General features: G+C 43.6%; 1 long non-coding RNA gene across 1 annotated transcript in view; it reads left to right on the forward strand.

Annotated features, from left to right (window-relative positions):
• LOC115073486 overlaps window positions 1-20,282 on the forward strand; it is a 37,555-nt gene extending 17,273 nt beyond the window's left edge. Inside the window, exons 3-5 of the long non-coding RNA XR_003852026.1 lie at window positions 6,429-7,003; window positions 18,367-18,412; window positions 19,261-20,282. This is a non-coding gene — a long non-coding RNA (uncharacterized LOC115073486). The remainder of the gene's footprint in view (window positions 1-6,428; window positions 7,004-18,366; window positions 18,413-19,260) is intronic.
• The last annotated feature ends 316 nt before the right edge of the window (window positions 20,283-20,598 follow it).

Raw genomic sequence — 20,598 nt, forward strand, 5'->3', positions numbered from 1 at the left:
GGAGCTGTTTTTGCTACAAACTGTGCAGCGGGCAAGAGATCCCAAACAAGCTGTGCATAAGAATATTGGGTTTCTTCCTGCTCTTTTCAACTGTTTGCTTGGGATGACCAATTGTTTGCCGTAGTGACCTCATCAGGAAGGCTATCAAAGTCTTGGCAGGGAAGGAAGGACCAGAACCAGGTCCCACGAACTGAGTTTGGGAGAGTATTGGATTTTTTTTTCCTTTGAACTGTTTACCTTTTAAACTATAACTGTGAACTTCTTCTTGTCCGGTTGAGCCAGAAACTGCAGGGGAGAGGCCCTTGGCAAGGCTCAGCCTTTTAATTGAAACTGCGAACGTGGGATTATTATTTTTTTTTTTTGTCTCTTTTTTTTTCTGTGCTGCACTGAGTCAGGAGCTGAAGGGGGAGAAACTGCTGTGGGCCTGCGCCAGGTTAGGTCCAACCACTAAGACTAAGATGATGAACTTCTACTTCTAACTTTTACTGTATTTGAGCCAAGGAGAAGCGAAGGAGAGTCTGAGGAAGTCCAGACTGAGAGGAGCCTCAGTCTGGACTTCCTCCTGGGCAATTTTCAGAAAGCCCTTTATATGTATAAAGCCAGGGTTTATATGTGTAAATCCTTTAAAAAATTACCCTCATGGAAGGATGAGTTTCTGCGGGAGAGGCTAGGGAAAGGCATAGCTAAACAACCAAGCTTTAATTGTTTTGTTTTTTTCTCTAGAAGCTGAGGTAGCAAGTTTTCAACTGTGGCACCAGAGAGAACTTGTTTCATACTTTAGGGGCAGAGCAGCTGAATATGTGAAGCCTCATGCATGCTAATTTAGCCCGTTAGTGTGTGTGTGTATTGGGGACTGGGGAAGGATCACAGTTCTCTTGCGGGAGTGTAGAAGAATTGCAGTTGGGAAAGACATTACAGGGTCGGCTGATTCCCACATTTGGATCAGTGTGTTCGGTTTTATCCTGCCCTCCACCGGGAGCCAGCGTAGCTCCACGCATGTAACCCTTGGGCGGGATGACTCCCATGGACTGAACCCAAGGGCACACAGAAAAAGAGATGGACCCTATCTGTGTTTCGCCACAGATAGCATTTACATCTGAGTCCCAGGGCTCCCTGTGCATTTACATCTGAGTCCCAGGGCCCTTTTGCATTAAATAAACACAGTACAAGCCCCATTTCCTTCTCTGTAAACAGCACGGATAATAGTCACAGACTTTTGCATCCAAAAATCACACTGAGAAACAATGTGGTTTCCAACTTCTTTACTGATAGGTGAGTAGATGACTGAAGAATATTTACAGCACTCTGATCAGATGATAAACAGTCAATGAAAAAAATAGTCCCAATTCTCATACCTTTCCTGAAGTCTTCTTAAATATTGTAGATCTCCTTCCTTATGACAGTACCAGTGGGCACTGTCCTGTCAATTACAGCACCCTTGAGTCAGCAGCAAACACAGTTCTCAAACCTTTGGTTCCTTCCCTTTAGTAAGGGACAGGACTCTTCGGAGGTGAAAAACGCCTCTTCACAATAAAATGGAAACGGATTCCCTGGTAGCAAGGGCACTCAGTTCCAGGTGGAAAAAACAATAGTCTTTTACTTAAATAGGAAAAATAAACATGAGAGAGGAAGGGTGGGAAAAATGTCCTTGCCTCCATAACTGAGGAGATAGTTACTGATAGAAAAACAACTGAAGATTGAAACTCATCTGCATCTGTACAGGTCTATACCCTGCCAGAGTCTTCCCCAGGGGTGGATTGGCCTATCGGGGGATCGGGCATCCCCCGGTGGGCCGATCGCTCCAGTCACGTGGTCTGCCATGCACGGCCGTGACAGAGCCGCGCTCGGCAGACCACGTGATGTGTCCTGGGCCGGCCTGGGCGGCGAATACCCGGGCCGGTCCAACATCGTGAGTCCGCCGCTGGTCTTTCGTACCTCTTGATCTATACAGGGATGCCCCAATCCTCTGAGAAGGGATACCAAGGCTCTCACAGGGAAAATCTCAAAACTTGGGATCAAAAAAACTAAACACAGCTTCAAATAAGTCAGTCTGTCCAGCTGGCTTTAAGGGAAAATCCCACTAGCTTCTCTCATTCATTAAATTATCAAACTTAACAGACAGAAGGCAGAGAGCTCCTGGCTCCAGGAAATCTGACTAAAAATTCCATGCCCCACAATGGTGCCTGGTGGACAAAAAGGTTAAGGCAACACCATATCAATCTCCCACAGGGGGGGAGGGGGAGTAAAATCCAACCCACTGTTTACTAAATCTCCCTGAACCTCCTCAGCTAGTTAGTACATTCCTTCTGGTAAGGAAAAGAATGGGTTTCTTACTCACAGAACTGGAATCACATGGTCGGTGGATTTGGCCCCTATCAAAAGTCCAGCTGCTGTGTTATGCAAAAGCTGGAGGTGTTTGAGATTGTATAGTGAGATGCCGTGGAACAGGGCGTTACAGTAGAATATACGGTTGGTCAGCAATCACAAACCCAGTTCTCAGGGGCATTGTTAGGCACTTAAAAGATCTGGGGCATGAACCTATAGGTTTTTTCCCCAAAGGGTTGCCAACGAATCCATAGACCAGGACTGGACAATTGAGGATCGGGGAGAGATACCTGATCCTCCTCTCATTTGCATAAATGCGCCACCACTGCCCCTGTACCCGCCTTCTCTCTCTCATCCTTCTGCTCTTTCTATTCTATCATCCCAGGACAGTGGCAATAGACAAACTACCAATGGATCAACAGAACCAACAAAGCTATCAATGAGTGATTCACTCATGAAACAATTTGAAATGCCATAAGAATGATGGAGCATAATCTGCATAGATGCATGCATTCCATTAATTGTGTATGCAAATGTGTATTACGAGTGCATAGATTATTTTTCGCAGTATTAAAGAAATATTATGAATGCATAAATCATCCACACCCTTCACTGATCTCAAGATACACATAGCTGGCTGAGGGATCCAGATACAGCACAGCACAACATGTCACATAGCCACTTACATTCAGCCTTTGGGTTTCAGTACTACAGAGATTTTAAAATTCTGCTTTCTTTAATTTGATGTTGAAAAAAAATGGCAATGAATCTTCTGAAACAAGTGAATTACAATACAGTAAACCTTCCATATCAATATAACTCTAACTACCAGCACTCAAACAGTAAAAACCCTACTTATGAAAAGGCAATATGGCAAATATTACACTAGACTCTACCACACCAGTACACTTCTTACCAGGAAAATAGAACAAGCCAAGCTGCTATAACAGAAATTATATGCTAGCAAAATACCCTATCTTGGTCACACATGTGGAACACAGACAAATCCTTACCAAATATAGACTAAAGAAACCATAAAATATAAAAAGAAGCATGCAAACTCAACTTGAAACCACAAGCCAGATTCTGTATGCAGTGCAACAATTGAAAAACTCAAGTATTATCATTCTACATAGAACATAAAAAATAAAACCAAGAAATATAAAACATCATGATAATAAAACCATACTCAGAGGAAGAATAAACATTTCAAAACAGCTGGCAAAAAAATTCCAGTAATTAAAAACTTGAATAAATATTTTTTTTTAATTTTCCAAGCACCAATAACATATTTCAAAACAGCAGTCCTAACAAATAACACCCAAATAATGAAAGCATATAAGGATGCAAAAATATCCTTTGCTCTCCATACCTGGGAATGTTTGATTTCTAATCACCATGAGATTGCCATGGGGGAATGGGATGCACAAACTTCCTTTTCTTTCTCTCCATACACACACTCTCCAACATGCAACCACTTGCTTGCTTACACACACACACAATAACTTCTGACTGAGTAATTTTGATTCATTTTTTAAAATCTTCTACAATTGTACAATTGTGCCTGCACCTTAAAAACTAAGAGGAAGGCAAATTATTTTTCAGAGCTACTTGATGTGAGCTGTTATAATGTAACGGAGGGTTTTTATCTGTATGTTTCTGTAACAGCTTTGTAACCAAGCCCCCTTCTTGATTTTTGCACACTAATAAATCCAACAAAGAAATGCATGAATCATTGAATTGCATATGGAATTGAATGTTATCTTCACACGTGTTCAGCCAGTTATGAAACTGCAAAATATATTGTCTATGCAACTTTTCCACAAACAAATCTTGTCCACAAATGGGGAGTTCTCAATCCACTTGCATTCAAACTTTGACATACACAGAAGCGGCATCATGCTGCATCCAAAGAACGTGACTGAACTTCTTGTAGGTCTGAACCCCTTTTTATAGGTCCTCCAGCCAGGACTTCCTGTGGCATTAGCTGATGACATCACATTCTGCATGAGTATATAAAGAAGTCCCTTGTGACCAGCCAGCACCTTGGCAACAGGTTCTCCTGCTCTGCAGTGCGCAGCACTAGTCTGTTGTTCCTGATACTGTCTGTGCCTCGTTCCTGATCCTGCGTGTGCCTGCTGAGCTTCTTCTATCTGAGTCCCCCTGCTCCTGCCCTTGCCTTGCTCTTGCCTCCTTGCCTTGATCCTTGTTTCCTCTCGGACTGATCTCTCATGCTTGACCTTGGCCTGTTATCTGACTCTGCCAGCACACTGCCTGCCTCAACCTCTACCTGATATCCAATTTCCTGCCCTCACCATTGGCCTGTTCCCGGACTTCCTTCACTCATTGGGAACTCACCTGAGTCCTGCCGGCCCCCGAACCCAAGGGCTCAACCTGCGGGGAAAGAGTGTGTCCGGCTACTGACGGCGTGGTCCTAGTGGGATCGCCTGCTAAGCCGCATCTATCACGCTCTCATGACCTTGCCACATATCTGTTGGTAAAAGACACCTTCAAAAATGAAAAAGTTGTTCTTGAGAGAAATGGATGCCAACCGTAATAAAAATTCCGTGCGTATCCGTTACAGTAGTGGATGACACTGTACAAATTCTCTCATTACTGACAAGGTGTCTTCTTGCACTACTTCTAGTGTACAGTGAGGTGACATCCAAAGTTACCCAAATGTAACCAGTAGTTTCTTCCCCCAGATCAATGATAATATTAATAGATGTATCTGCTTAATGGGGGAAATTATTCAGCTTTTAGTTCATGATGCTATCTCCAAAAGCTAACCAGACCAAGCCTTTGAATATTAACCTCATTGTGTTAAAAGCTTGTAAAATAATGTTCTTAGTCCCTGAGGAGACAGCAGACCTGTACTACCAGCAAGATAACAATGTAACTGTGGGCCAGAGGCCAGTGGAAATTTGAGTGGGTTAGTTAACTAAGTTAATTTATTTGATTAATTGCATTTCTTCCCTAGGGAACCAATGCACATAATGTTCTTAACTGAATGAATCAAAACCGACCAAGTGTAAGAATAGTCAAACCAAATGTTATGATATATTCTCACTTCACACAAAAATTCAAGAAAAACAAGGAACAGTTGATTATTCAATAGATTGTGAAATGACCTTTTATATAGCACTAGGACTGCATTTCACATTCCCTTAAATGTGCTGTGGTTTATAATCATCGGTCATAAAATATTCAATGTGTATCCTTGTTTAACAACTGTGAATTATTTTTCTTTTAAGCATCGAGCAGCATTTGCTAAGAGCAATCATGTCAAGAGATTTTGCTCCTCAGACAATCACAACAGGACACGGTCCATGTCATAACCGCAACTTCTTTGGAACAACCATTTCAGGATTGACTTAGCGAGATGTGAATATGGGTTATGTAGTGAAATGACACTGTAGCACAGATTGTTTATCCAGCAATGTCATTTGTGCTCTAAGGTGCCCATGTTTAAAGCCTTATGTGGGTAGGACGTCACACTCGATCAGGGTTCGCCTGATTGAGCATTGGAGCCGTATTAATACCAGAGATGAGCGAGCCCCTGTGGTGACCCACTGCATGGAAGCTGGACATAGTTTTTAAGATCTGACATGGCCGATTTTGGAGCAGATTTTCCCTTTACCACAGGGTGGCGATCTCAAGTTACAATTTAACTGGCGAAAAAAAAGTTTGGATTTTTAAATTGAATACAGTTCATCCATGGGGCCTTAATGACAGAACCCTTATTTACATTCTGCAAGCTTTGATATACAGTCCTGTTTTTGATTGACATTTAACTATTCACGTGCTTTTGCCTTTTAAATATGATGACGGTTTGCGCGGACCTTGGCCAGAATTGATCCATCTGTGAGCAGCAGCGGACAGCAGTAGTGGAAGTTCTGTTTATTTATGTAGAAACTCTGTTTATTTATTATGTAGAAACTCTGGATGTTTTTTTTTTCCCTTCGAGACACGGACTGTATTTAATAATATAATAATAACTGAGTCATAAATATGAATGCCATTGTGCGTTGAAACGATGTTTTTTGGGGGTAATTGATTTCTAGTGAATCATGTTGGATTAACTTCTTTTTTGCATTTTTTAGAACCCTGAATTTTTGTAATTGAGAAGTTTGTAAGCGGGTGCACCTCTGAGGAAGGAAGTACGGTTTCGAAACATTGCAATGTCGGGCTGGATAAAAGCATGAAGGTACAGCTGTATCTTAGGAGGTTGCTCACACATAGTCTCATACAAGAAGCCATTCTCCCAGAGGATCAAGCACAAAGATAAGTGCAGTTCTAAATGATCGATTTTTATGTGCAAACGAAAAAATGCTTTAAAAAAAAAAATTCACAGTTGGGAAACAAGGATATACATTGAATTATTTTTTATGATCGATGATTACAAACCACAGCACATTTAAGGGAATGTGAAATGCAGCCCTAGTGCTATATGCAGGGCATTACACAATTTATTGAATAATCAAGTGTTCCTTGTTTTCCTTGAATTTTCATGTGAAGTGAGATTATATCATAACATTATTTTCTTAAAGCATATAGAAATTTGACCCCCATTGGAACACCCGATAAAGGGCAATGTCAGCAAGAATCTTATGTCAATTTGATGGTCCAGATGCAGTGTCTCTGTTACTAGCTGACCTTCATTACAGCAAGCCAAATGGTGAATGGTGAGTTGTGGTGGCTCCTGCTTTTCCCAATACATAAAAAGCTGAGAGCTGTTATTAAGGAGAATAATGAAGTTACTGGTGCAGTGGAAAATAAGGAAGGGCCTTCATAGGGCTGCCCTGTTACCCAAAGCTTTTCGGATAAAAGCAGGGGATATGAAAAGAAATGTAAAACTCCAAGATTTGAAGCAGAAACTATAAACCCCTTTAGCAGCACAATTTTACTTCCTCATGCTATAGTACCGACTATTATAGATGTGCAAAAGGTAATTGCCGTGCATTTGGTTAAAGCTCAAAATATTAATCCTTTAAATGCTGTTTCCTACAAGTTATAAGTTCAGCTCCTAAACCTACTGGGGAGGTTGGTTTTAACCTCTGGAAAATGCCAATGTAGCAGGTATTAACAGACCCTAAACTGACCTCTAGTGGTAGGAACAGAAAACTGCATTAAATACTGCCTTGCATTTTGGGTATTATTGTCCATGCAGAGGATTGTGTTATTGAACTGGAAAACCCCCCCAAATACAGCTGTATTAGATACACAGTTTATGACAAGCCAACAACTTGCAGGGGAAAACCCTCACAGTATTTGATCAGATTACCTTCAGATTAAACCACCTCTTTCTACTGAGGAAATGAGTAGAAAGAGGTGGTTTAATAGGTTAAAAATCAAGTTCATTGAGTGGTACAATAGTTCATAAGTGGATGTTGGGATTAAATTATGATCACTGAGCTGAAATTGCAGAATTATTTGGATGAGACTCAGGAACCAGATGGTCTTATTCAGAATTACTATAAAATCTTTGGAGACATAGAAGATTTCCGCCACACAGTGCCGAAGGGCCTAGGTGAGGCAAGATGTCCTGAGTAGTCCCGACGGCAGGTGGAGCACTCTTAAGTTGATGATGCAGTCCCCACCACTCTTCTCCACAATTCTACCCCTCTATCAGTTACTTAATCGATGAGTAATCCCGCCTCGCTGAGGCATCTTCTGGATGTAGGGAAAAGGGGCTAGGGCAGAAAAGGTTAAATGGATTTTGGTAGCTGTTCAAGAAGTAATCTGAAAGAATAATGCAAACAAATGTATTTTTCCTTGGAGTTGGAGGATGGTATTTAGGTGCAAATCCACTCAGGATAACAAGTAATTTAACAGTGCTCTAAACAAATAATACGCAACCAGTACAGCACTTCTGTTCCTGTACAATAATAGGAGTTCACTTGTGCAATGTGTGAACCCATTCCATTCCCATTACTGCTATGAATCCAAACTTCCCACTTGTTTTTAACAGGTTTTGACAAGCTTCAGTATCAGGTCAGTCGCTGGGTTTGGCCCTAACACGTGGTGCTTCTTAAAAATTTGAAAGGATCGCGATTGTTTTCTTAAAATCTTTCACCTATTTTGCAGGCTTTCCTGAAAAGAAAGTATTATACCAGATGAGTACGAGCTGAAGAGCTCTTTAAAGTGCCCGTCTCTAATAACATGCGGTGTAAGTGGGTGATCCCACGCTTTCCTCCCACCGTAGAAAATCCACGTAGGCTGTTGCTAGTACTGGGCCAGCCGTGTGGTGTTGTTCCCGCATCATAATCCTCCGTTGGTCTCGTGACGCCCGCTGGGTACCTACTAACCTGATGTAATAAAATAAAAAGGAAAGAAGCCACTGCCAGTATTGTAAGTCTAATGGGGATGGTACTTGGGGCTCTGGCTGTTTATGCAGTACTGGGGATCTACCTATCAAAAGACAGAAAAGTTCAGGATCCCTATTTATTTATTAAAAAAAAAATTTTATGCCGCTTAGTCGGGGGGATTCTAACACAAGGGCAAGGGTAAGTGGCACACTTGTTATACACTCACGTACCCAGGGTGTTTCCTTGTACGGGAGCTGCTGCAGTGCTGGCAAGCTTAAGGTGTCTACATCTACGCATTCTCTTGGGCTGGGCTGGCTCCTCCCTGCCTTTTAATATATTTATAAATGATCTGGAAAGGGGTACAATGAGTGAGGTGATCAAATTTGTGGATGACACAAAATTATGCAAATTAGTTAAATCTCAAGCAGATAGTGATGAATTGCAGGAGGACCTTGTGAAGCTGGAAGATTGCGCTTCCAAATGGCAGATGAAGTTTAACATGGACAAATGCAAAGTGATGCATAGAGGGAAAAATAACCCTTGCTGTAGTTATGCAAATTTAGTTTCTATCTTAGGAGTTACCACCCAAGAAAGAGATCTAGGTGTTATAGTGGATAATACATTGAAATCATCAGCCCAGGGTGCTGTGGGGATCAAAAAGAGCAAACAGAATGTTAGGAAGTATTAATATCGCTCCATGGTGAGACTGCTCCTTGAATACTGTGTGCAGTTCTGGTCACTGCATCTCAAAAAGGATATATCTGCACTGGAGAAAGTGCAGAGAAGGGCAACCAAAATGATAAGGGCATGGAATGGCTGCCGTATGAGGAAAGGCTAAAGAAGTTAGGGCTGTTCAGTTTGAAGATGAGACGACTGAGGGGGGGATATAAGTCTACAAAATCATGAAAGGAACAGGTTAATGTAAATCGGTTATTTACTCAGATAATAGAAGGACCAGGGGGCACTCCATGAAATTAGCAAGTAGTTCATTTAAAACAAATCAAATACAATTCTTTTTCACTCAGCGCATAGTTAAACTCTGGAATTCATTGCCAGAGGATGTGGTTACAGCAGTTAGTGTAACTGGGTTTAAAAAAGGTTTGGATAAGTTCCTAGAGGACAAATCCATAAACTGCTATGATGGTAATTAATAAGCAGTAGTAGCTTGTGATCTATCTAATGTTTGTGTACTTGCCAGCTACTTGTGGCTTGGATTGGCCACTTTTGGAAACCGGATACTGGACTTGATGGACCCTTGGTCTGACCCAGTATGGCAATTCTTATGTTTGCTTTTCAAGCTCCGCTCCTTCCTCTGAGTTCAGCTTCAACAGGAAGTGTCTATCTCCCCAGCTCCCTGTTCCAGCCTTCAGCCTCCAGCAGCAGATGTTCATTGGAGGCACTCCCACAGTTTTCATCAAGTCCTCATTCAGGCTTGCCCCTCTGGTCTCTGCAGGATCTGCTCTTCCCACAACCTCTCTGGTGAGCAGCTGCTCTGCTCGTGGAACTTGCTCAGTGGGCCCTCACTCTTGGCCATGTCCCTGCGTCTCTCTTGGCTGGACTCTCTCTCTTTCTCTCCCACGTCAGGCACCCTGCCTGCATTCTATTCACTCTGCTTTCTAGCAGTTCTCACAGGCAGCAGGCTTACTCTTTCCACTTCTGCTCTATTCCCCTTTCACCTCAGCTGGGCTTGGGTCTGGCAATCTCCTGCAACATCTCTGCTCCAGCAGCTCCTGCTGATTCTCTGCTCCGCTGGCCTTTTCAGCTGCCTCTTGTCACTTCCTCCTGCCGTTGCTGCTGAACTCCAGACACCTCTGCTGCCTCTCTGTGGACTCTTGGGTTCAGCATAGCCCCTCTTGTCCACAGCTCCTGACACCCCCAGGCTTCATGGCCTCCTCCTCCATGTGCTTTCTGGTTTCAGCATGTGACTCCTTGTGCTTTTCTTCAGCAGCAGTGTTTTTGGTTTTTACTTTTTCCTGTTTTCTGCCTTCTGTGCTGCATGCTGCAATTCTTCTTCTCTGCCGCCTAGGGGAGCCTTTCCTCTTCACAGCCAGTCTCCTCTCTTCTCCAGCTGGCCTTGCTCTCCCCAGTCCTCTTCCTAACTGGTTGTTAGTGCGCACCAACGCACTTTGTCAAAAAATGCCGAAAAAAAAACTGGAGCCATAGGAAAATGAAAATTTCCACGGAGCAACTGACCCGAATGCTTAAAACGAATCACATCTCTAGTAGTTATGCAATTGCCTAACCTGGTGGAGGTACAAAAAGGAAGCTCTCACTAACTTTGAGATGTGGGATCTCCTCATGAGAGTAGGATTAAGTTGAAAACTTAGACTTTGTGCAGGGTTGTAGGGGGGTTCCTGATAGGAGGGGTATGAACTGTCCGCAGCGGCTCTACATAAGAACATAAGAAATTGCCATACTGGGTCCATCAAGCCCAGCATCCTGTTTCCAACAGTGGCCAAACCAGGCTACAAGAACCTGGCAAGTACCCAAACACTAAGAAGATCCCATGCTACTAATGCCAGTAGTAGCAGAGGCCATGCCCTAAGTCAACTTGATTAATAGCAGTTAATGGACTTCTCCAAGAAATATACTTATCCAAACCTTTTTTAACCCAGCTACACTAACTCTACCAGAGGAGTTCTAATTTGGAGGGGTTAAGTTTGAATTTATGATTGCTGAGCCATTAGGCTACTGTCGTCAGACAGTGGTTGAGATTGGCGATAGGAAAGGATTGATTTGTTCCAAAGTTGGATGTCATTTGATGTTGAAAGTTTCAGATTGCAGATAGGTCGAATGTAGATGCTGATGAGAAATGGGAAAAGAACAAAGCCCAGTGGTACTCCATAAATGAGGTGATGTTTTTTTTTTAGTTGACCGATTGTTTGCCTGCTTGACATATTGAGTTCTAGTGGATAGAAAAGATCCAAGCCATCTTAGGGCAGTACCAATATTTTCTAGAGAGACTAATCAACTGTATAGAAGGTTGTTTTTCAGTGCTAGCCAGCAGGGAGTTCTCTGCTGGTATAACATCATTTGTTTGTGTGAGTGACTGTTGCGTCCCCCTATATTGACATCATCCGCTTCCAACATAAAAGGTCTTCACTTATGCTAACGATTTGAGTTAGCAAGGATTGATTGCGGGGATTCATCTGGACCTGCTTCTCTCTACGCTACTCTGCCTCCTCGGACTTACCAGGGGTACCCGTTCCTCGGGGGCCTCGCTCTCTTTTCTTTATTTCAGATTGCAGATAGGAACTGGTACTCGCTCCTCGAGGTCCCATGTTCCTAAACCCTCTGAAGATTCTCTACTGTCTAGAAGCTATTGCAGGTACAGACATTTGTGAGTTACTAATTCAGATAGCATATAGGAACCAGTACTCGCTCCTCGAGGGCCCATGTTCCTAAATACTCTTAAGATTCTCTACTGTCTGGAAGCTATCGCAGATACAGACATTCGTGAGTTACCACCGCTCTCTCAAAGCTTTCCCTGGAACCAGGTACTCGCTCCTCGAGGACCTAACTCTTTCCAGCTACTGAGCCTCCTTAAGAATCTATGTGAGTGTGTCATCTACTATTGGCTATGTATTCAGCATACCCTGTCTACTCACTATACTGTCTCTCTACAGCTCAGCAACCCTGGGATCGCAGTTCCAGTATCTGAGGGACTTCAGCCCTGCCGGGCATATCAGCTCACTACTGCCACTTCTGGTGGTTCTACTAACCTGTCTAATAAAAGAACTATCTGTGTCTGTCTCCATACCCAAGCCTAGCCTGTGGTCCCTCTCAGGATATCCTCCTGGGGGTGCTGTCATCTGCCATCAGCCCAAGGATTCAACTATTTACATTCCTTTCCAGCTGAGAACCCTCTCTAGCACTCCGCTGGTACACATTGCCAACTCAGCAGCCTATATCATATCAAGAATGCTAGTTCCGCCTATGGAGCATATCAGATTGCTAAACTCCTCCTTCCATGGGAGCCAGTCCCTAACTGATTGCTACGCCGCACGGTGACTCAACTGATTGCTATCTCCCATCTGCTTGCTCCTTCTATCAGCATAGCAGATTCTAACAGATTGCTACTCCTCCCCTCTGGAGGAGCAGTTCCATAACAGATTGCTAACTCCTCCCCTCTGGAGGAGCAGATCCTAACAGTGAGTAAGTGCTTGAAATAATTGAGTTAAAATATTTTAAAGTGTCACTTATGATGCATGACAAATGTTGCAGGCTATTTAGACATCTATTGTCTAGTATACTCTAAGGCATTATTTATTGATGAGTACAACTATTTATTTATTTTTTAATTTATTCAAAAGTATTTTTTTGATCACGTCACTGATTAAAAATTACTCAAACAATTAAAATACTCCTGAGCCTAATCTCTTTCAACAATTAAAATACTCCTGAGCCCATCCTCTTTCACCCTCATCCAATGAACTTTCTCTGTTCCACCTCCTCCCTGCTAAGGCTAATGCACACTATCTCTCGCTGCCACTACTACCACCACTGACCCTATTCAGGGAGGATCCCATCATTCTTTCCTTCCTCCCTCCCTGACCACAGCATACAGACAATGGGGCCTTTCCACACTGGCGGGAGTGGAAACCCTGCAAGCGTGCCAACAATGGGGCCTCCTTGTTGGCCGGGGATAGGAACTTCATCAGTGCTGATGGAGTCTCTCCATGCTGGCAGGAATGGAAACCCTGCCATCATGCCGACAAACAGGGCCTCTTCTTGCTAATGGGAGGTGAGAACTCTGCCAGTGCAGCATTAAAACGTGACAATGCTCCAACCTGCCTGCTCAAGCGTCGAGTGTCATCAAGGGCGATAACTTGGCCTTTAATGATGACATCAGACACTTGGGAAGGCAGATTGAGCATCAGCGGGCCGCACATAATGGAGAATGCCCCAGTGATAGGCAGGCTGGACTAAAACCTTTAAGGGCCGGATTTGGCCCATGGGCGATAGTTTGCCCACCACTGCTCCAGATGGAGACATATCCATGCAGGCCTGCCATACACTGATCCACAACTTGCTACATTACTACACCCTCATCAATGGGCGTGAGGAGGAGGATGAAGAATAACAAGTATTTTCATCTAGTGACATTGCAGGCCAAAGGGTAGCCAGCTTGGTACCCGCAGTCTGTAACACTACAGAAAACAAATGGGTTAGCACCAGTAGCTTATTGGTTGCCACGCATTGTCTAAGTTCAAGATCCTTATAGTCACTTACTAAATTTATACTCTGTTCCATGCTCTATATCAAAGATGGTACCATCCTAGATCTGTGTACCCCTGTGCATGTGTGTACTTTGGTATATGCCAACCAGGGAGTATGAGGACCTCTAGAGGGATGTCGAGACTGTCTCTAGGTTGGAAAGGAGTGCGTGTAGATAATGAAGAGCTACAGAAGCTTGTCACAGGAGAGTTTTTGAAGAGCCCAGTGAGATCACAGTGTCTCCCATCATTATGGTCATGAAACATGTATTCCCCTTCCCCCATCCCCTCCCACCCTCCCCTGTGGTAAGAACCCTTGTGCCCATATCAGCCCTGAAAGTTACCGGCTACATAGGCTTCTATGTCACCATATTAACCTACATTATGTAAATGTATTCCGTAATCTTCCATACAAAACAAATATGTAATTTGATTTTCCTTAACTGCAATCTATCTGATTCTGAAATATCGAGTGCTAAGACTTCCTTAAGATTTTAGTTGAACTATTTCATTATGTAACTGCTTCCGGTAATCTGCCATTTATAACAGTTTGGGCTCATTTTTTTTCAATTTAATTTTAGAACATTCTGACAGTGATGCAGCCATTGCAGTCACAGACGCTTGAATAGGCAGTCAGAAAAGAGTTTATACTGAGCAAAATGTATCCAGTCTATTCCTCTCAATCTCCTGGCCTCCTCCCCCTCACCCGCAAAAGGAGAAAAATTCTCATTCACTTTCTTTCCACAAGTATATGGTGTAGGAATAGTAATTACACATTTCCCATCTTCTATTCACCCTTTGAGCTATTTTTGTCTTGTACTCTGTCATCCAGAGAAGCTATAAATGGCTCCCAAATAGAGCTTAAATTGCCATATTTGTCTATGTGTAACACATTCAAAAAGGATTTCTGAGCTGTTTTGTCCACCATCTGTCCTGGCGAAGCCCTCTTTTTTTTTTTCCCATGCAGCAGGCAGTCTCACACCTGGTGGCAGCTAGAATTTGGATGATCAGTTTATCTTCCCAGGCCTAAATCCCTTTTATAGGCAGCCCCAACAAAAAATCTTGGGATCCCATGGCAGCCCAATCTTGATAATTTAGAGACTAATTTTCTGAAGTCTCACTCCCATGAGAGAGAATATGTTTGGGTTTGTCATTCAGAGGTCGCATAAGGACGACATATAAATTAGAAATAAGGCCTTTTGTTTGGCATTTAGGACATAATTGCTCAAAGGGCGTATCATGTTCTTTCCATACCGGTCTCCAGTTCCCCAGATAACTTTATCTTCATTATTTAGATTCTGTCTGTTGGTCATGACTGGTCAGCCATTTCAAAGCGGATTTCGTTCGGGTACAGTCAGAGCCAGAGCCAGAGCCGGCCAATTTTGCACCTATGACAAAGTAAAAAGTGCGCCCTTATCCTATTCACAATAAGGCCGATGCAATACCATGCGCTGGCCGCGATGCACATTTTGGATGCACGTCCATAATGTCCAATGCAAAATGGGGATTAGCACATCCAAAATGCACGTCCAGCCGAGCGCATAGCTAATAGTACTCTACTCATCACCTGTAAATTCATGTTGATTAGGCTATTAGCTATTTCCCCCGATGCAAAAAAAAAAGTGCGCCTGACACGCACATTTTTTACCCTCAAAAATTAACTCCTGCCCTGGAACAGGCGTTAATTATTGAGGAGCACAAAAAGCTTACAGAAAAGCTTTTCTGTAAGCAGCGCCCTGCATTTCAAACAGCTCAGCTTTCAACAATGGGGGGTCCAGCAGAGGAAAGAGATAGATGCTGCCTGAAGGAGCAGCCAGATCAGTGAGAGGTGCCAGCCTGCAGCCAGGGTTAGGGGGAGCATGCATTGTATTTATTTAAAATATTTATTACCTGCCCTTCCATGATTCAGAGTGGGTACAAGAAAACAATCACAATAGTTAAAACAGACAAATGCATCATAAAAATAAAACAACAATAAACAGAAACATAGAAACATGATGGCAGAAAATGACCATATGGCCCATCCAGTCTGCCCATCCGTCCAATTCATTTAGCATTATAATTGTCATCATGTCCTTAGAGATCCCCTGTATTTATGTGATGCTTTCTTAAAGTCGGATAACGTTTTTGTCTCCACCACTTCCTCTGGAAGACTGTTCTACACATCCACCACCCTCTCTGTAAAGAAATATTTCCTATCATTCAAATAAGATCATGATAGGCTAGCTGGAATAAGTATGTTTTTAGTGTGTCTTTAAACAGTTTAGACTCTTTTTCATAGTATGCAGCTCAGCCAGCAAAGAGTTCCAGAGGCTAGGCCCTGCAACCGAGAAGGTGCGCTTGCGTGTCTCGTCTAGGTGGGCATGTCTATGAGATGGAATTTCAAGACCACCAGCGTGGCATTGATCCCGGGAGATGATATATTATTGAGTAAATTGTGAATGAAAGTTGCAAGTTTGTATTGTATGCAGTAGGAAATAGGGAACCAGTGCAAGCAGAACAATATAGGAGTAATGTGTTCACAAATGGGTGTATTGGTGAGAAGACAAGCTGCAGAGATTTGAATCATCTGGAGTGGGTGCATGACATAACTGGGAAGTCCAGTGTACAAAGAACTACAATAATCCATACCTGAGAAAAGAGGTGACTGGAGAACTGTTCTGAAATCTTGAGGTTCCAATATGGGTTTTAGGTGATGTAACAGGCAAGGTTTATGGAAAGAGACTCTAATTACTGTGTTTGTATGTGTATTCATGGATAAAGATGGGTGAAAAAGAATGCCCAGGTTACATACTGCATCTGTAATGGGGATGTTATGGCCATTAAATGAGAGTTTATCCAGGATATTAGCAGAAGGAGAGCGAGATAGAATTATAAGCTTAGTTTTGTTAATGTTGACTGATAGTTTATTCTGATGAAACCACCTGTGTGTTGAGCAAAGACAGAGAGTGATAAATTGTTCGATGAGTGCCCAAGATGAGTTTAGTGGAAAACAAAATTGTATGTCATCTGCATACAGTTTATAGTGTAGCCCAAGGCTTGCAAGTAGTCTACATAAAGGGGTCAAGTAGATGTTGAATAATGCGCTGAAAGTGCTGAGCTTTGGGGTCTACCAGAAGAGAGAGAGAACCAAGTAGAAAGCTCACAGCTAAATGTTAATTGTTGCATATGATTAGTCAGATAGCATGAAAACTAGAAGAACCTTGCCTACAAAACCCAAAGAAGCTAGACGAGAAATAAGGATAGAGTGATCAATAGTGCCAAAGGCAGAAGAGATGTCTAGGAGAATGAGTGCATATTGTGTTCCAGAATCAAACCCACGATGAATGGCGTTAAAAGTAGAGAGGAGTAGCATTTCAGTTATGATATTTGTGAAATCCAAACTGATATTGGTCTAATATGATATGTGAGTCTAGAAAAAGAGAAAGCTGTGGCAGTACATCAAAATGGCGCCGTTCACTGATTATGAATGTGCCGGAATTAATTCCAGCGCCACCCTAGCAGATACCGTCATTCTGCTTCAGAGTGAAGATAGAAGAGTTACATGTGAAGAGGAGGTCCCAGGTCTGGGCTCCAAGACCTGGGCCTGAACCGGGGCCAAGGCCCAGCGTTGGGGCTGGGTCTGGGTCAAGGCCCTGGCTTCAAGACCTGATCTCTGGGCTGAGGCCCCAGCATCAGGCCTGGGTCTGGACCTGGCTTCAGGACCCGGTCTCTGGGTCAGGTCACAGTGTTGAGCCTGGGTCTGGGCTGAGGCCCTGGTGCTGGGACCTGGCCTTCATGTTGGGTTGCAGCGTCGGGCCTGGGTCTGGGCCAAGGCCCCAGCATCGGGACCCAGCCTTCAACAGATACCCAACAGATTAGATAATTTTTTTTTTTTTGTTTTTCTATTTTCCAGGGTCATGGCTTTGGGCCTCTACCAAGACCCCAGTTGTCACACTCAGGCCTAGGCCGCAGTTCCTTGTTTTGGGCCTCAGCCTATGCCCGAGTGTGAGGCCGGCACTTCAGCTTAGGCCCGAAGCTGGGGCCTCACCTAGGGCAAAAGGCGCAGCCCTTGCTTTGGGCCTCGGCCTATGCCATAGGTAAGGCCCTGATTTCGGATCTAGACTTAGGCCCGATGCATTTGTTTAAAATGAAACACAAATTAGCCTTATTCATCATATTTTGCACTTTCATTTTAAACAAATAGGCAAGTTTAACAAGGAATGATTGAAACCTAGAGTCACAACTATATTAATGGTGTAATGATGAGATACAACTTCCTCTGGGACATTTCATATATTCTATGGTGGTACCTATAGCACTGGAAACCTATAGCTTCCTTATAGAAGGTATAGAATAAGGCCTTCATGGAGGCTCCCTCTGGTAGTCTACTTTTGGGAAGGTGGCAGCATACCACTTCTGTGTGCAGTAAGGGAGTGCAAAGAACCGTGCTACTCACATAAGATATCAGTAGAATACATTGTCCCAGTAACAATTATAGTGCACACTCAACTTTGCCATCCTGTTTTTCCCTATAGATTGAGGACCTCAAGAAGAAGGCCCGGGAGCTGAGCCAGACTGGAGGTAAATTCATTATCTGGCCATCAGGGAGATGTTCACAAGGTCTCCTATGTCCTGTTTCCATCACCAGCCACACTATTGGCTAGGGGTATGCAGTATGGGTTTGTTTGTATCTTTTTCATTTTCTGTCTTTTTTTTTTGCTTGATTTTGTTTTAAATGGTTCGTTGGGATTTTTTTAAAATCATTTTTCTCTAATTTTGTGATTAATGCACACTAACTGGACTTAGTGCACACCAAATCCAAGTTAGTGCGCACTAAGTTCCATTTTGGCGTGTTTTTTTTCCTTTCGTTTCATGGTTCCAATGAAATGAGATGAAATAGATAATGCACAACCCTGTCTCTGCTTTCAGGTTCAACAAACCCTCATTCACACATACTTAGATCTAGAAATGTCTCTGGGTCATAGGCAGCACTGTCTTGAAGTATTAATTGAAAGGCATCCTCAGGCCCAGCTGATAACCCTTCAGGGTGTTTCCACCCACTTCTACATATATTCCTATTTAAATTATATGGCCCTTATCCTATACAACTATATATAGCCTCATAGCCTTAGATGCCATCGCTTCAAATCCTGTCACAAAGTCTAATTCAGAGCCCATTGCATATGCAAGGCTCCATGAAACAACATCCCACTAAAATTAATCTTCTGTGGGTCAAGGGGTCATTCTATGGGTTAGCTACCACATATTATCACATATATGATGTGATCGATCCATAGCTATGAGCACTTCCCTTTGCCTACACCTCTCCCAGAAAAAGAATGCCCTCTAACTGCCTCTTTGATCAGGCACATCACGCCCTGCAGAATGTGAGCACACGACGTGACACACAATTGCTGTTCTTTTCATAGATGACAATGCTTCGTCACCGGAGGAGGCTGAGGAGGAGGAAACCGGAGGCGAGATCCCAGCCCCTGACCTAGTTAGAGTGCCTTTGAGGCCAGGAAGCTGACAGGATCTCTCATGGCAAGGATGCCGCCATGACACACCTGATCCTGCCTTCTTAGGCATGCGCACGCACTGGCCCTGGTTACGGGGCCTATGGCTGGAAGGTTCCCGCAGTGCATCCTGACGACGACACACGCTGGTCCCATTTAAATGCTGGCAAGACAACTGACAGAGGCCTCAGCAACAGATCTCCCTGCCTTGCCGTGGTTGCTGTCCCGGTGACTTGCCTTGCTCCTTGTATTTTGCCTTGTTCCTCTGTGCCTTGTCTCACCCCTCTGTGCCATGCTCCGTTGCCTGCTTCCTTGTTGCCTTGCCCATCTGTGTCTGGTCCCCACTACTTTGTCCTTTTTTTCTGACACCCAATATTGACTCTTGCCTTGGATCTGGACTACTCTCTTGCCTGCCGTCTGCCACTGCTACAGACCTGGAGCACTCTCTCGCCTGCCACCTGGTACTGACCTCTGCTACGGACCCGGACTACTCCTTGTTAGCTGCCTGCCCTGACCTCAGCCTGTCTTTCTAACCACCTTCAGGGTCATTCGCTTATGTCCTGCTCGGCCCCTGGAGCCCAAGGGCTCGACCTGCAGGGCACGGGGCTGGTAAAGGTGAAGGTCCAGCTCGGTATCAGTCTAGGGTGTGTCGGCTTGGGCCTAGACTGGGAGCACCAGAGCACAAGGCCTCACTACCGTGACACTAAGTCTGCAGTCCCTGGGCCTCCCTACTTCCTTGGCCCTTTTGATCTTGTAAATAATTTTGCTCCCTAGTTTGCCTCATTTTATGTTTGCTTTTATTATCAACAGGTTTTATACTTTATTATATTTTACCAAAAAAAAAAGTTATATTATTTGCTACACGTTGGAGGTAATTTTCAAAAGAGTTACAGGCATAAATGTAACATACGATTGTAGCAATATTCAAAAGCCATTTACTCAGTATAGTTCATTTACTTGAATAAAACCCAGTTTAATTCATGCAAATGCTTTCTAAAATCAGACCCTTTGTGTGAGTGTGTGTGTATCCTTTATTAACTTCCTACCAGGGCTGAATTTGCGGAGGAAAGTCCAGGAATGCAGTTCCTCAACCTCTTTACAGGCTTAAGAGGCAGAGGAGCAGGAGTAGTCTCCTCGCCTCCCCCCCCCCCCCCCCCCCGGCTCTCATCCTGTATTGCTGGGACCAGAAAGGGAAAGTGAAGCAGACACTGCAGAGCACAGAACAGACACTCAAACAGGCCCATAGAGTAA

This window comes from Rhinatrema bivittatum, chromosome 11 (genome assembly GCF_901001135.1).
Source record: "Rhinatrema bivittatum chromosome 11, aRhiBiv1.1, whole genome shotgun sequence".
NCBI classification, from domain to species: domain Eukaryota; kingdom Metazoa; phylum Chordata; class Amphibia; order Gymnophiona; family Rhinatrematidae; genus Rhinatrema; species Rhinatrema bivittatum.